Here is a 14,528-nt window from a genome sequence, read left to right on the forward strand (position 1 = left end):
TTGTTCCATTTTATCTATTTTGCATTGTGTGCACAGGTCTCTAGAGAGTATAATTAATAAGTTGTACTGTATGTGTATGTGTGTTTGTGTAGATATGCGTGAAACACAGCAAAATATATAGTAATGTAATTATCAAGAATACATCAATTATACATACTTGCCAACATTTTAGATTTGGCTTCCGGGAGCTGCCGGGGGTGGAGGAGGGAGGAAGGGGGGGCCGGGCTCCGAAAATTGCGTCATTTTGGCCTCGCCCCCGTGACGTAATGACACAAAACACGTCATTTTACAGTGGGGGCGGGGCCAAACGCCGCAATTCCCGTTTAATTGCGGCGTTTGAACCGAATTCTGTCCACTTCACTAGGAAGTGGACAGATCAGGGAGATTGCCACACTCTCCCGCGAAATGCAGGAGTCTCCCAGACATTCCGGGAGAGTTGGCGAGTATGCAATTATATAAACAAATATATATACACTGCACCTCTATAAATACATGACATTGGTTAAAAACACCTCTTTATGATTGAACAGTCACAAAGTGATTTATAACATTATATACTGCATTTTGATAAATGCATATGTATTTACAATTACACATGCTGTTTACAAATAGTTTAAACCAATTTCCCTTGCCCAGAATCTTGCCAAGACTTCTTCCATGTGTTCTACGGACCGCTGGCTAAAGGGCCGTTGTGAAAAAGTCTCACAATCAGTACATCCAGGGCCGGTGCAATGATTCTCAGCGCTCTAAGAAAAAGTGTCAACCTAATACCCACTTCCCACACAGTTGACTTTTCTAAAATAGAAATAATAACTCATATCTGCTCCTGGGTGACAGGTAAGGCTGCAATACCCATGCACCGATGTCAGTAACTATTGACACGGCATAGTCTTTGATTTAAAAAGTACACGTATGCGTGCCACTAGATAGCACAGAACATGTGTATGCGCGTAACATAGACTAAAAATGCATTGTATGTATGGCATAGTTGCCTACTCTCCCGGAACGTCCGGGAGACTCCCGAATTTTTGAGAGTTCTCACGGACTCCCGGGAGAGCAGGGCATCCTCCCGGGTCCAGCTCACCTCGCTTGTGAAGTGGGTGGGGCTAAACGCGGCATCCTGGCCCGCCCCCACCCACTGATAGGCTGAAATGGGCAAAGATTGACAGGGCGTGGCCTAATGGCGCAATTTACAGGGCCATGCCCCCAAGATGGAGCCCACTCCCGGACAGCTGGCTGCAAAAGTTGGTAAGTATGATGTATGGTACGTCTTGCAAGCGTCTTTATTTACGTAGTTAATGTAAAAAAAAATATATGTCTACAAATGATTACACTGTTAAGAGTTGTTGTACTTATATTTTATATTACAATATTTTTTAATACATTCTTCTGATGCGACCTTTCAGTGTACACACACGTGCCTATACCGCAGGCGCAGGCAGAACGTGTGAGCACAGGATTACAGACACCACTGTCCCAGCAGCAGGCAGAGGCTCCAGGATCGCATATTTATTGTGAGGGGGGAGAGATGTCATAGTAATAATTATATTGTCCTTGTATCATCTCCTTTCTCCCTTCCACTAATTATATATTCATTGCCCCGTTCCATTCAGACACCTCTGCATCTACTTGGCTGGCACATTAGCATACACTCTGCAGCAGAGCACTGCTTGTTCTGTGCTCAGTTCTCCATGCACAGTGTACACGCTGCTAGTAAGCTGAAGCCCATTCATTCTTTATACTCAAGTAATCTTCAATTGACAAGAAACGTACTTGTTACAGAGTGAACGGCTTTAGAACAACTTGCTGAACGTTCCGCTACACTACGAGGGTGATTGTTTTTGCCTGGTTTCTGTAATACATTGTCATTAAGCCAGGCAAAAGCATTTATTGTGTGCAGATCACACAATAAACTACCCTTTGGTTATATATCGCATTAGTGTGTACACTCCCAGGATCATGTTTTGTCATTCAAAAGCACATTGTATCCGTTGATTTGGTTTTATAAACCTCCCAAAAATCACAATCAAGGATGGAACTATGTCAAGCAAATGTGGAAGTATGCACGCACTCACGGCCAGCAGTGTATGTAGAGTGTACAGAGTCATGGGGGTATATTTACTAAACTGCTGGTTTGAAAAAGTGAAGATGTTGCCCATAGCAGCCAATCAGGTTCTAGCTGTCATTTATTTAGTACATTCTAGAAAATGACAGCTAGAATCTGATTGGTTGCTATAGGCAACATCTCCACTTTTTCAAACAAGCAGTTTAGTAAATATACCCTACAATCTTTTCAGCAGGTGGTTATGAGAGATGAAGATCACAGATCTGACGGTAAATTGTGTCGATGTATACGCATGAATCGGCACGCTCATCGGTACTTTCAATAGCGCCAGCAAATTCCGTACAGTTGGGAACAAAGACAGTAATAAAACAATGATGGGTGATACAGACAGGCAGAAGCTTACAATCTATGCCTATGTTTAGATTATAGGGCCGCCATTCACTTGAGATTTTCATACCATCACTTCCAAATTTCCAGTTCGAACCACTGTACGTATATTGTATGTGTATATTGTATGTCAAGTCTACCCAACCTGTGGCTCTCTAGGTGTTGTGAAGCTACAAGTCCCAGCATGCTTTGCCAGCATATAGCCAGTCATTTTCTGGCAAGGCATGCTGGGACTTGTAGTTTAACAACTACTGGAGAGCCACAGGTTGTATATATATATATATATATATATATATATATATATAATAAATATATATATATATACACACACACACACACACACTGTATAAATATATATTATTTGAATGATCGTGTGATTTCAAAGTACTCTTGTAGCCACACCCACACATTTGCATAACCACAACCCCTCAACTTCTTCCATGCGCTGCTTATTGCCACACTCCCCTATGTACACAAGTTATACCTTTATATACAGTCACTATTCTAACAAGTTTCTTGTAGAAGATGATCCACATAGTATTACATATTTGGTAATTGGACAGTTAAAAAAATAAGTTATGAGGTACATAGTAGAGAACCTAAAACCAAGGGGAAGCCATCTTCTTCAGGTCAAGGCTGAAAATTATCCAGGAGGTAGGAGTTTGCTTTTATTTGGGGCAGGTGGGAGAGTAAGCCATGGGAAATCTGTTAATATATTAATGCAGAAATTAATAAGGTTGGAGTAAACCTGCAAACCTACCTCACGCTCTTATAAATTGCCCAAATCCACCCCGTGTAACAAATGGGCGTGGAGTACCTGCTTCAGGGAGAAAGACCGTGCTGTTAATATGAACACTCATAGTGGAGAAGATTTCAATCCACCCAGTCCTATTCAAACACACTTCTATTCAACTGTATTGATTAAAACTGTAAGAATTAAATCCTCCTCTGCTCTGTACCAAGTGAGTTTTAAAAAGTCTGCTGTAACATGGACTTATGAAAATATGGCAGCATGCAGAAAGCAACTTTGTATTTTTTTAATTGATTAATTAAAGCAGTTCTGACAAGAATAAACAAGACAGTAATGGATTAAATCTACTATATATTATGGTTTGTGAAATGTAAAAAGCTAGGTTACTGAATGCAAACAAAATACTGTACAGCCAATCAAAAGAGGCTGACATAGGAAATGATACCATCGTATTAATCGCCCCGTATGAGGGTACAGATAGAGAAATGTCTATCAATACAACCACACACAATACTGTATTGTCATACTATACCATCGGTGCATACAATGCTCACACTCTGTTACAGCCTACACTATATTGCATCATAGTCACAACATCTTACACAATAAGGACACCCACACTCATCTAAAAATATTTCTTATTTAGACAAGTACATTTTTTGTCTTTTTTTTTTTTAAGATAGTTTAAAAAGTTGTTTTAAGGTATAAAAGTACCTCTGCTCAGTTTGTTTTAGAAAAATGTTTTCAATAGAATTTGTTGACATAAAATGACTTTTTGAAAGACGACTGTTCAGAATTCCAAATTTCTTTCACCTCCAGCCCCGATTAACTGTAGGTCATCCCAAGAATACTGACTACATAGTCACACCCACGCCTATAACCTACACTACAAACACTACATAGTCACGCCCACAACCTACACTACATAGTCACGCCCACAACCTACACTACATAGTCACGCCCACAACCTACACTACATAGTCATGCCCACAACCTACACTACATAGTCACGCACACCCCTATAACCTACACTACATAGTCACACCCACGCCCATAACCTACACTACATAGTCACACCCACGCCCATAACCTACACTACATAGTCACACCCACGCCTATAACCTACACTACATAGTCACACCCACGCCCATAACCTACACTACATAGTCACACCCACGCCTATAACCTACACTACAAACACTACATAGTCACGCCCACAACCTACACTACATAGTCACAACCATGCTCACAACCTACACTACATAGTCACGCACACCCCTATAACCTACACTACATAGTCACAACCACGCCCATAACCTACACTACATAGTCACACTCACGTCCATAACCTACACTACATAGTCACACTCACGCCCATAACCTACACTACATAGTCACAACCACGCCCATAACCTACACTACATAGTCACGCCCACAACCTACACTACATAGTCACACCCACAACCTACACTACATAGTCATGCCCACAACCTACACTACATAGTCACGCACACCCCTATAACCTATACTACATAGTCACACCCACGCCCATAACCTACACTACATAGTCACGCACACCCCTATAACCTACACTACATAGTCACACCCACGCCCATAACCTACACTACATAGTCACACCCACGCCTATAACCTACACTACAAACACTACATAGTCACGCCCACAACCTACACTACATAGTCACAACCACGCCCATAACCTACACTACATAGTCACGCCCACAACCTACACTACATAGTCACGCCCACAACCTACACTACATAGTCATGCCCACAACCTACACTACATAGTCACGCACACCCCTATAACCTATACTACATAGTCACACCCACGCCCATAACATACACTACATAGTCACACCCACGCCTATAACCTACACTACATAGTCACGCACACCCCTATAACCTACACTACATAGTCACACCCACGCCCATAACCTACACTACATAGTCACACCCACGCCTATAACCTACACTACAAACACTACATAGTCACGCCCACAACCTACACTACATAGTCACAACCATGCTCACAACCTACACTACATAGTCACGCACACCCCTATAACCTACACTACATAGTCACAACCACGCCCATAACCTACACTATATAGTCACACTCACGTCCATAACCTACACTACATAGTCACACTCACGCCCATAACCTACACTACATAGTCACAACCACGCCCATAACCTACACTACATAGTCACACCCACGCCCATATCCTACACTACATAGTCACACCCACGTCCATAACCTACACTACATAGTCACACCCACGCCCATAACATACACTACATAGTCACACCCACGCCCATAACCTACACTACATAGTCACACCCACGCCCATAACCTACACTACATAGTCACACCCATGCCAATATCCTAAACTACATAGTCACACCCACGCCCATAACCTACACTGCATAGTCACACCCATGCCCATAACCTACACTACATAGTCACACCCACGCCCATAACCTACACTACATAGTCACACCCACGCCAATAACCTACACTACATAGTCACACCCACGCCTATAACCTACACTACATAGTCACACCCGCGCCCATAACTTACACTACATAGTCACACCCACGCCCATAACCTACACTACATAGTCACAACCACGCCCATAACCTACACTACATAGTCAAATCCACGCCCATAACCTACACTACATAGTCACACCCACGCCCATAACCTACACTACATAGTCACACCCACGCCCATAACCTACACTACATAGTCACACCCACGCCTATAGCCTACACTACACAGTAACACCCATGCCCATAACCCACACTACATAGTCACACCCACGCCCATAAAATAGTCACACCCACACCCGTAACCTATACTACAGTGACACCCACGCCTATAACCTACACTACATAGTCACACCCACGCCCATAACCCACACTACATATTCACACCCACGCCTATAACCTACACTACAATCACACCCACGACCATAAAATAGTCACACCCATGCCCATAACCTACACTACACAGTCACACCCACGCCCATAACCTACACTACATAGTCACACCCACGCCCATAACCTACACTACATAGTCACACCCACAACCCACACTACATATTCACACCCACGCCCATAACCCACACTACATAGCCACAACCTCGCCCATAACCTACACTACATAGTCACACCCATGCCAATATCCTAAACTACATAGTCACACCCACGCCCATAACCTACACTGCATAGTCACACCCATACCCATAACCTACACTACATAGTCACACCCACGCCCACAACCTACACTACATAGTCACACCCACGCCAATAACCTACACTACATAGTCACACCCACGCCTATAACCTACACTACATAGTCACACCCGCGCCCATAACTTACACTACATAGTCACACCCACGCCCATAACCTACACTACATAGTCACAACCACGCCCATAACCTACACTACATAGTCAAATCCACGCCCATAACCTACACTACATAGTCACACCCACGCCCATAACCTACACTACATAGTCACACCCACGCCCATAACCTACACTACATAGTCACACCCACGCCTATAGCCTACACTACACAGTCACACCCATGCCCATAACCCACACTACATAGTCACACCCACGCCCATAAAATAGTCACACCCACGCCCGTAACCTATACTACAGTGACACCCACGCCTATAACCTACACTACATAGTCACACCCACGCCCATAACCCACACTACATATTCACACCCACGCCTATAACCTACACTACAATCACACCCACGCCCATAACCCACACTACATATTCACACCCACGCCTATAACCTACACTACAATCACACCCACGACCATAAAATAGTCACACCCATGCCCATAACCTACACTACACAGTCACACCCACGCCCATAACCTACACTACATAGTCACACCCACGCCCATAACCTACACTACATAGTCACACCCACAACCCACACTACATATTCACACCCACGCCCATAACCCACACTACATATTCACACCCACGTCTATAACCTACACTATGTCACGGGCACTAGGAGTCTTTACCCAGCTATCACCAGATGATAGGCTTACCAGAGCAGTATAGTTGGTAATATGGTACTCTGGTAGCGGGGTGATCACGGAACAGGAGACAGCAGGTGATAAGAGAATGCTCGAGGAAAGTCTATGACTAGCAGCAGTGGTAATAGGTAGATAACTGTACACGAGGAACTGTATGGACAAGGAAACGTGAGGGTAGTCAGTGGTCTGCGTGTAGCAAGTTGTACCACTGCTATAGTGAAGAGGAATGTCCAGGAGTAACGAGGAGGTGATGAGAGTCAGCGGTCTGCGTATAGCAAGTTGTACCGCTGTCTGGGTGAGGGAATGGAATCCAGGTGAAGGTATCCGGGAAGTCAGTGGTCTGCGTTAGCAAGTTGTACCACTGCTATGTGAAAGGATACTGGAAACTGGTGACTCAGAAAACAGGGAACAGTGGTCTGCCTCTAGCAAGTTGTACCACTGAAATATATATGTGAGGAGGAGCACGGGGAGATAAATGTAATGCAGAGTATACACGGGCACACTGAACTTGATCCCACTATGATATGCACACAATAATAATAACTGAGCAGCACTGCACAAATATACAAAGTCACTAGAACTATCCAGGCTAAGAGGTAACACAGTCAAATGATAGCAATAGTCCCAGAGGATAGGAAACTCCGGAGGAGAACAACTCAGTCCAGCTAGATATGCAATACACCAGCACAGTCAATGAGAAGCATGCATACCGTGGTTCAGGAGAGCAGGCTGTCAGAGAGAGGTGCAGGGATACCTGAACGGCTGGAGGCCGGCAGGATGCAAAGTCCCAGGAGGGTGGAAGCGGTAACCAAGTAGGTGCAGTGCACAGGTAGGTAGACCAGCAAGGATGTAAACAATACTCAGGAAGCAGTAGTATATAGAACTGGACACCTGGAGAACACGGGAGAGTTGAGGCGGTCTAGCTGAGATGAAAGCAGCGGAGCGTTGATCCGATGCAGACAGGCGAGTTGACACAAGCAGGAAAGCTGTAGAAGCACGGAAACAGCGGATCGGCTGGCTGCAGACACGATGAGTACTGGAGGGTTGCGATGAGCAGGATACTGCAGAAACACGGAGGCAGCGGATAGGAATCAGCTGGTGCAGTCACGATGAAACACGGGAGAGTTGAAGTGAGCAGGATACTGTAGATACACGGAGGCAGCGGATAGGAATCAGCTGGTGCAGTCACAATGAAACACGGGAGAGTTGAAGTGGTTTGGAAACTGTAGAAGCACGGAGGCAGCGGATAGGAATCAGCTGGTGCAGTCACGATGAAACACAGGAGAGTTGAAGTGGTCTGGAAACTGTAGAAGCACGGAGGCAGCGGATAGGAATCAGCTGGTGCAGTCACAATGAAACACAGGAGAGTTGAAGTGGTATGGAAACCACAAACGAACAACAGGAATCAGCAGGAGCTGAATACACGAGGAAACACAGGAACACCTTCAGAGGCTCATGAGGAATGAGACTCCAAGATCAGGCCACGAGGTATTGACCTCAGGTGCTTTAAATAGGGAGTGTTGCCTGATCAGCCAATTAACTAAAAGGAACATGTACTGAAGGGTTGAAAGGGCTGCACATGCGCAGACCCTCAGGATGGCGGACGGCCACGGTTCCTAAACACACGAGAAGTAGCACTCACAGTCCGGTGAGTGACACACTACATAGTCACACCCACACCCATAACCCACACTACATATTCACACCCACGTCTATAACCTACACTATATAGACACACCAACGCCTATAACCTACACTACATAGTCACACCCATGCCCATAACCTACACTACATAGTCACACCCACGTCTATAACCTACACTACATAGTCACACCCACGCCCATAACATACACTACATAGTCACACCCACGTCCATAACCTACACTACATAGTCACACCCACGCCCATAACATACACTACATAGTCACACCCACGTCCATAACCTACACTACATAGTCACACCCACGGCCATAACCTACACTACATAGTCACACCCACGCCCATAACCTACACTACATAGTCACACCCACGCCCATAACCTACACTACATAGTCACACCCACGCCCATAACCTACACTACGTAGTCACACCCGCGCCCATAAAATAGTCACACCCACACCCATAACCTACACTACACAGTCACACCCACGCCTATAACCTACACTACATAGTCACACACACGCCCATAATCCACACTACATATTCACACCCACGTCTATAACCTACACTACATAGTCACACCCACGCCCATAACCCACACTACATATTCACACCCACGTCTATAACCTACACTATATAGACACACCAACGCCTATAACTTACACTACATAGTCACACCCATGCCCATAACCTACACTACATAGTCACACCCACGCCTATAACCTACACTACATAGTCACACCCACGCCCATAACATACACTACATAGTCACACCCACGCCCATAACCTACACTACATAGTCACACCCACGCCCATAACATACACTACATAGTCACACCCACGCCTATAACCTACACTACATAGTCACAACCACGCCCATAACCTACACTACATAGTCACACCCACGCCCATAACCTACACTATATAGTCACACCCACGCCCACGCCCATAACCCACACTACATAGTCACACCCACAACCTATACTAGTATTGTCACACTAAACAATACTGACACCCCAACAATACTAACACTGTGCTACAAACTGTAACTCACACAATAATGACATCCTCACTATGTGACATTTTACATTATACTGCCACCCCCAATAATACAATAACACACGGACAATCCATACAGCCATCATAAATACTCACATTCTCACTGCAGTAACACAATATTATCATGCTACACAATCACCTCCCAACAATCCTGTTACCTGTCCACGGAAGCACAGTAATCTGAATTGACCTCCCTCGCTCCATCCGTCTATCCCCTAACTTGTGCTCCTCCAAACGGGCACTCAAAACTCATCTCTTCCTCAAGGCTTACCAGCCCTCCACTTAACCCTCTTTCCATGCTCGCTCTCATCTCCTGGATCCTCCTTTGAAAAGGGTGCGCTTGCTCCCCTCCTCTGACTCCCTCTGTGCCGATTGTCTGTTGCCCTCCCTTTAGGATGTAAGCTCTAATGAGCAGGGCCCTTCTCCCTCCTGTCTCTTTACCTTCTCTTCTGCTCCAACCTCAATATTCTTGATTTTCCTGGAGCATCTGAAGTCTCGGTATTACTCGTTTATTGTTCTGTACTGTTATTCCCTGTACTGTCCATTGTTTGTACTGTGTTCGGCGCTGCGGAAACCTTGTGGCGCCTTATAAATAAATAATAATAATAATTGTCAGCCTTTGCTCATTACATAGGGTAAACATTAATATACACAACATATTCGTACATAAACACCCACTGTACATCTGTCTAACAACCCACATATCTTTATCTTCATATGAAGAAACACAGAATTATATATAAAATGCCCATTTTACTGTAACAATTTATTTTACATATAAACACCTCTTTAAATGTCAACTTTCTACCAGCCAATAACCAGTTTACTTTGCCAGTTTCACTCTAAGCCTGATCTAAAGATAACAGTAACCAATTTACAGGGTGTTGCTGTATTAGCTGGGCTGGACCAGCGATTTCTAGTCCAGCAATCTCAAGAGATAACTTTATGAACAGAGATTCTTTTTTAAAAAATAAAATCACTTTGTAGTGCGATAATCTCATTCATTCACTTAATGCCACAATTGAATCAGGTGACATGAACTTCAGGTAATTAATCTCTTCCATGAAGTTTATTGGCATCAATCGCTCATTCTGGCGATCCTCAGCAATTCAGGACCGGAAATGTTCACTAAAATAGAGGAGGTTTTATTTTTCTCCCTTTAAACGACTAATCTTATGAGAGAGATCAAATAAAATCGTATTGTGTTTTCTTAAACAATTATTATCATGAGATTTATCGTGAAGACTGAATTTCGCTCTTGTAGCCCTAGATTTAGCAGGAGAGAAGGAATAAGCTACAAATGGAAATTAGTTGAAACTTCTCCTGGTTCATTTTGGTTCAAATGCAAACTAGGACATTACAAAGGGGCAGCTACACCAATGAGGAGTAGAAGAATACTTATAGCTACTCTTCACACCTTCTTTATAATGTTAATATATACAATGAGACTTTCAAACACACTGAAGCTGCCCTCTTCCCTGGAGATCATCCACTCCCCCCTCAACATTAGAGTGGTTTAAGAAAGAAATTTTTATATGACAATGGACAAAGGTACTGTGGGAAAATTAGATCCACACAATGGGCTGCAGGGCCTGATTTTCCAATAGGCTGGCTAGACTGTAACCTAGGCAGCAAGATTTTTTTTTTTTGGGGGGGGGGGGGGAGGGGCAAAATTGTGACAGTGAGAGACAAACTGAAATGAATTTTAAATTATAGAAGATAGTTGCTATCCAAAGTAAAAAGCAAACATGAAAGAAAAAAGTAGTAAGGTTTTAATCCTGATGTATTCCCATAGTAAAGGCTGAAGGCAATGGGGCATATTCAATTAGGTTCCCGGTCCGCGGTAACGTGCACTACTGTGAAAAGTGACGGTAATATGGTACCGTCCTTCTCAACCCTATTGGGATGCGCACGAAAATCCACGTTATTGCGGTACTGTGGAATGCCTTTGCGGCCCGTTCCGACGCGTTACCGCCGAACCGGAAACCTAATTGAATACCCCATGAGTCGTCGTGGGGCGGGCACTGGAGGATATGTGAGTTGGAGAGACAAGAACGCCTTGCCCCTCGGTAGCGCTCTTTCACGCCTCTGTTCTGCTACACAGATTTTGTACTGATTTTAATGAAAAGTAAAACGAGTTACATAGATTGTTGTGACCCATTGAAAAAGCTAAGTGGAGCTGAGTTTTGAACGTGTGCAAAGGAGAGAGAGATGAGCAAGAGGGTTTTTAGTTGAAAAAGTCTGAAATCAGCGGGAGAGCCCCGATTTTGGGTTTGTGGCCACACCCTGTCACATCATGGACACGCCCAATTTGGTATGCAGCCACGCCCCATCAGGGACAGACATGTTGGTAGGTATTCCAGCAGCAGATGGGCCCAGTCACTTAGTGGTACTCAACCTACTATGGTTAACTGGAAGGCCTTGCCTTAAGCAAATAATTTCACCATTTGTTCCATATGCTTTCTTTGTAAAATATTTTAATGAAATAAAGAGTTCATTATTATTATTATTATTATGTTACGGGGGGGGGGGGCGACACTTATGAATCTATTGCGTACGTGTGACCTTCCCGAAAGCGGTAATTCCTGCATTTTTTGGTATATTTTTGCCTTTGGTGTGCCGTGGAATCCTGGGAAGGGCTTAGGTGTGCCGAGGGTGAGAAAAGGTTGCAGAGCACTGACTTGTGCAATATCTAACAACAGAAGATTGGATTAGTGCAGATAGACCATACTTGCCCACTCTCCCGCAAGAGTAGGCATCCTCCTGGACATGATTTTGTCATTAAGCCCCTCCCCCTGCTAGGAAATGCCATGCATTTTTCCATTTCCAAACAGGAGTCGGGGCTATGGTGATGCACTAGCATGACCACGCCCCCTCCCTACCCCCAGTCACATGACCTCTCCTCCAGGATCTCTCAGAGGAGAGTTTTTAAAATTCGGCAAGTATGAGATAGACACACCCCAGGAGCTGTCATGAAATGCTATTACAGGCCATTCAGGGATATAGTGCAAAAGCTACATAGACAAGGATGGGCATCTCAGGTCTGTTGCATTAGTCATCACTCCACCTTTTACAATTATGCAAAGACAGCACAAATTCCTAACTTACTTAGTGTCTCTTTATAAAGTCACCAAACCGGTACTGTCCTATAAGTATAGAGTTCGCTCCCTCAATGGCAATACAGCCATTCTGGGCATGACTTGTTACACATTCTCCTTCCAATACTACACATGAATGAAGTATGCAAAGCTGAAAGGACATTGAATGAATAACATTGTAGCTGCTGAATGTAGTGCAAGTGTGCCGCAAATAATGTGTGGTATAGACACATTATGTAGTATGTGAAACGGATCCTGCTCCATTCGTACAGGAGGCCTGTAGAACATTGAGTTTTTAGTACGATATTACTTCAGGGATTTTAGGTATAGAAAAACTGTGAAATGTACTGATATAGGGGTCAATTTATCAAGTAATATGTAATAAAAGAGTAAAAAAAATAGAAGATTTTTTTTTTCAGATTTCATTTATGATAAAATTCTTACTTTAAATAATAAAGCATTGTTTTGTGTGTAGAGTCTGCTATCACCATTCTGAGATAGTGATAGGATCACAACTGAGGGTAGCCTCATTCCAACAAAGGAGAACCCCCATTTCCTCTGAAAGAAGAAATTGCAGTAATTGTGAAGTACAACGTCCGTCAGTCTTTGCTCCACTAAGATTACCACAAGCTGCTAACATAAATTATTTTTCATATACAGCATTGTAGGTTTACATACGTGTGCACCCAGTAAACATGTATACATACATATGTACATCTCTAAATATGCATCATGCTTCTAAAACCATAGAGAAAAAAAGGGAAGGGTAGAGGGAGTAAGTGTGGTCCCCATGACCATACAATTCAACTAAAAATGGGGATCACTGTCTTCCTCAAATTATTTTTTAATTAAAGAGCACCCAAAGAGGTAGAAACACCGGAGGCAGTCATTTTGTGGCATGAATAAATTATTCATGAGATTCCAGCCAAACATTTCACAAGGAACCAGTGGCGGGAAGACAAGTAGACAACAGTTGCGGGAAGTTGCCCACACCCTTGGAAAAGATCAAATGAACTGACCTATGACCAGCAGACAACTGGAACATCGTTAACACTGGACCAATGGAGACCTCACTTAGCGTTATCTGTGTATATTTGTGACATCATCATTGTTTATGCTAATTCAAGCTGCATATAAGATCCCAGGGCCAGTGTTTTCTACCTCTCTTCCTAACAACAGTCAACATGACTGTATCTGAACCTGGGCCCAGGGGAAGCACATTCACAATGTATTCGGTTTATACTTTCCTGTTCATTATAATATCTTGCAATTAAATCTCTTTGTGCGTTGGAACCACAATAATCTCATTGGACAAGGTTTATTGGTGGCGATAAAACTCTGGTCGCATGAAGAGCTGCCAAAGAGACATTCAGATCATGAATGAGCATTGTCCTGTCTGCGCAAGTATGAACTGGG

Source organism: Mixophyes fleayi, chromosome 11, assembly GCF_038048845.1.
Source record: "Mixophyes fleayi isolate aMixFle1 chromosome 11, aMixFle1.hap1, whole genome shotgun sequence".
Lineage (NCBI taxonomy): Eukaryota > Metazoa > Chordata > Amphibia > Anura > Limnodynastidae > Mixophyes > Mixophyes fleayi.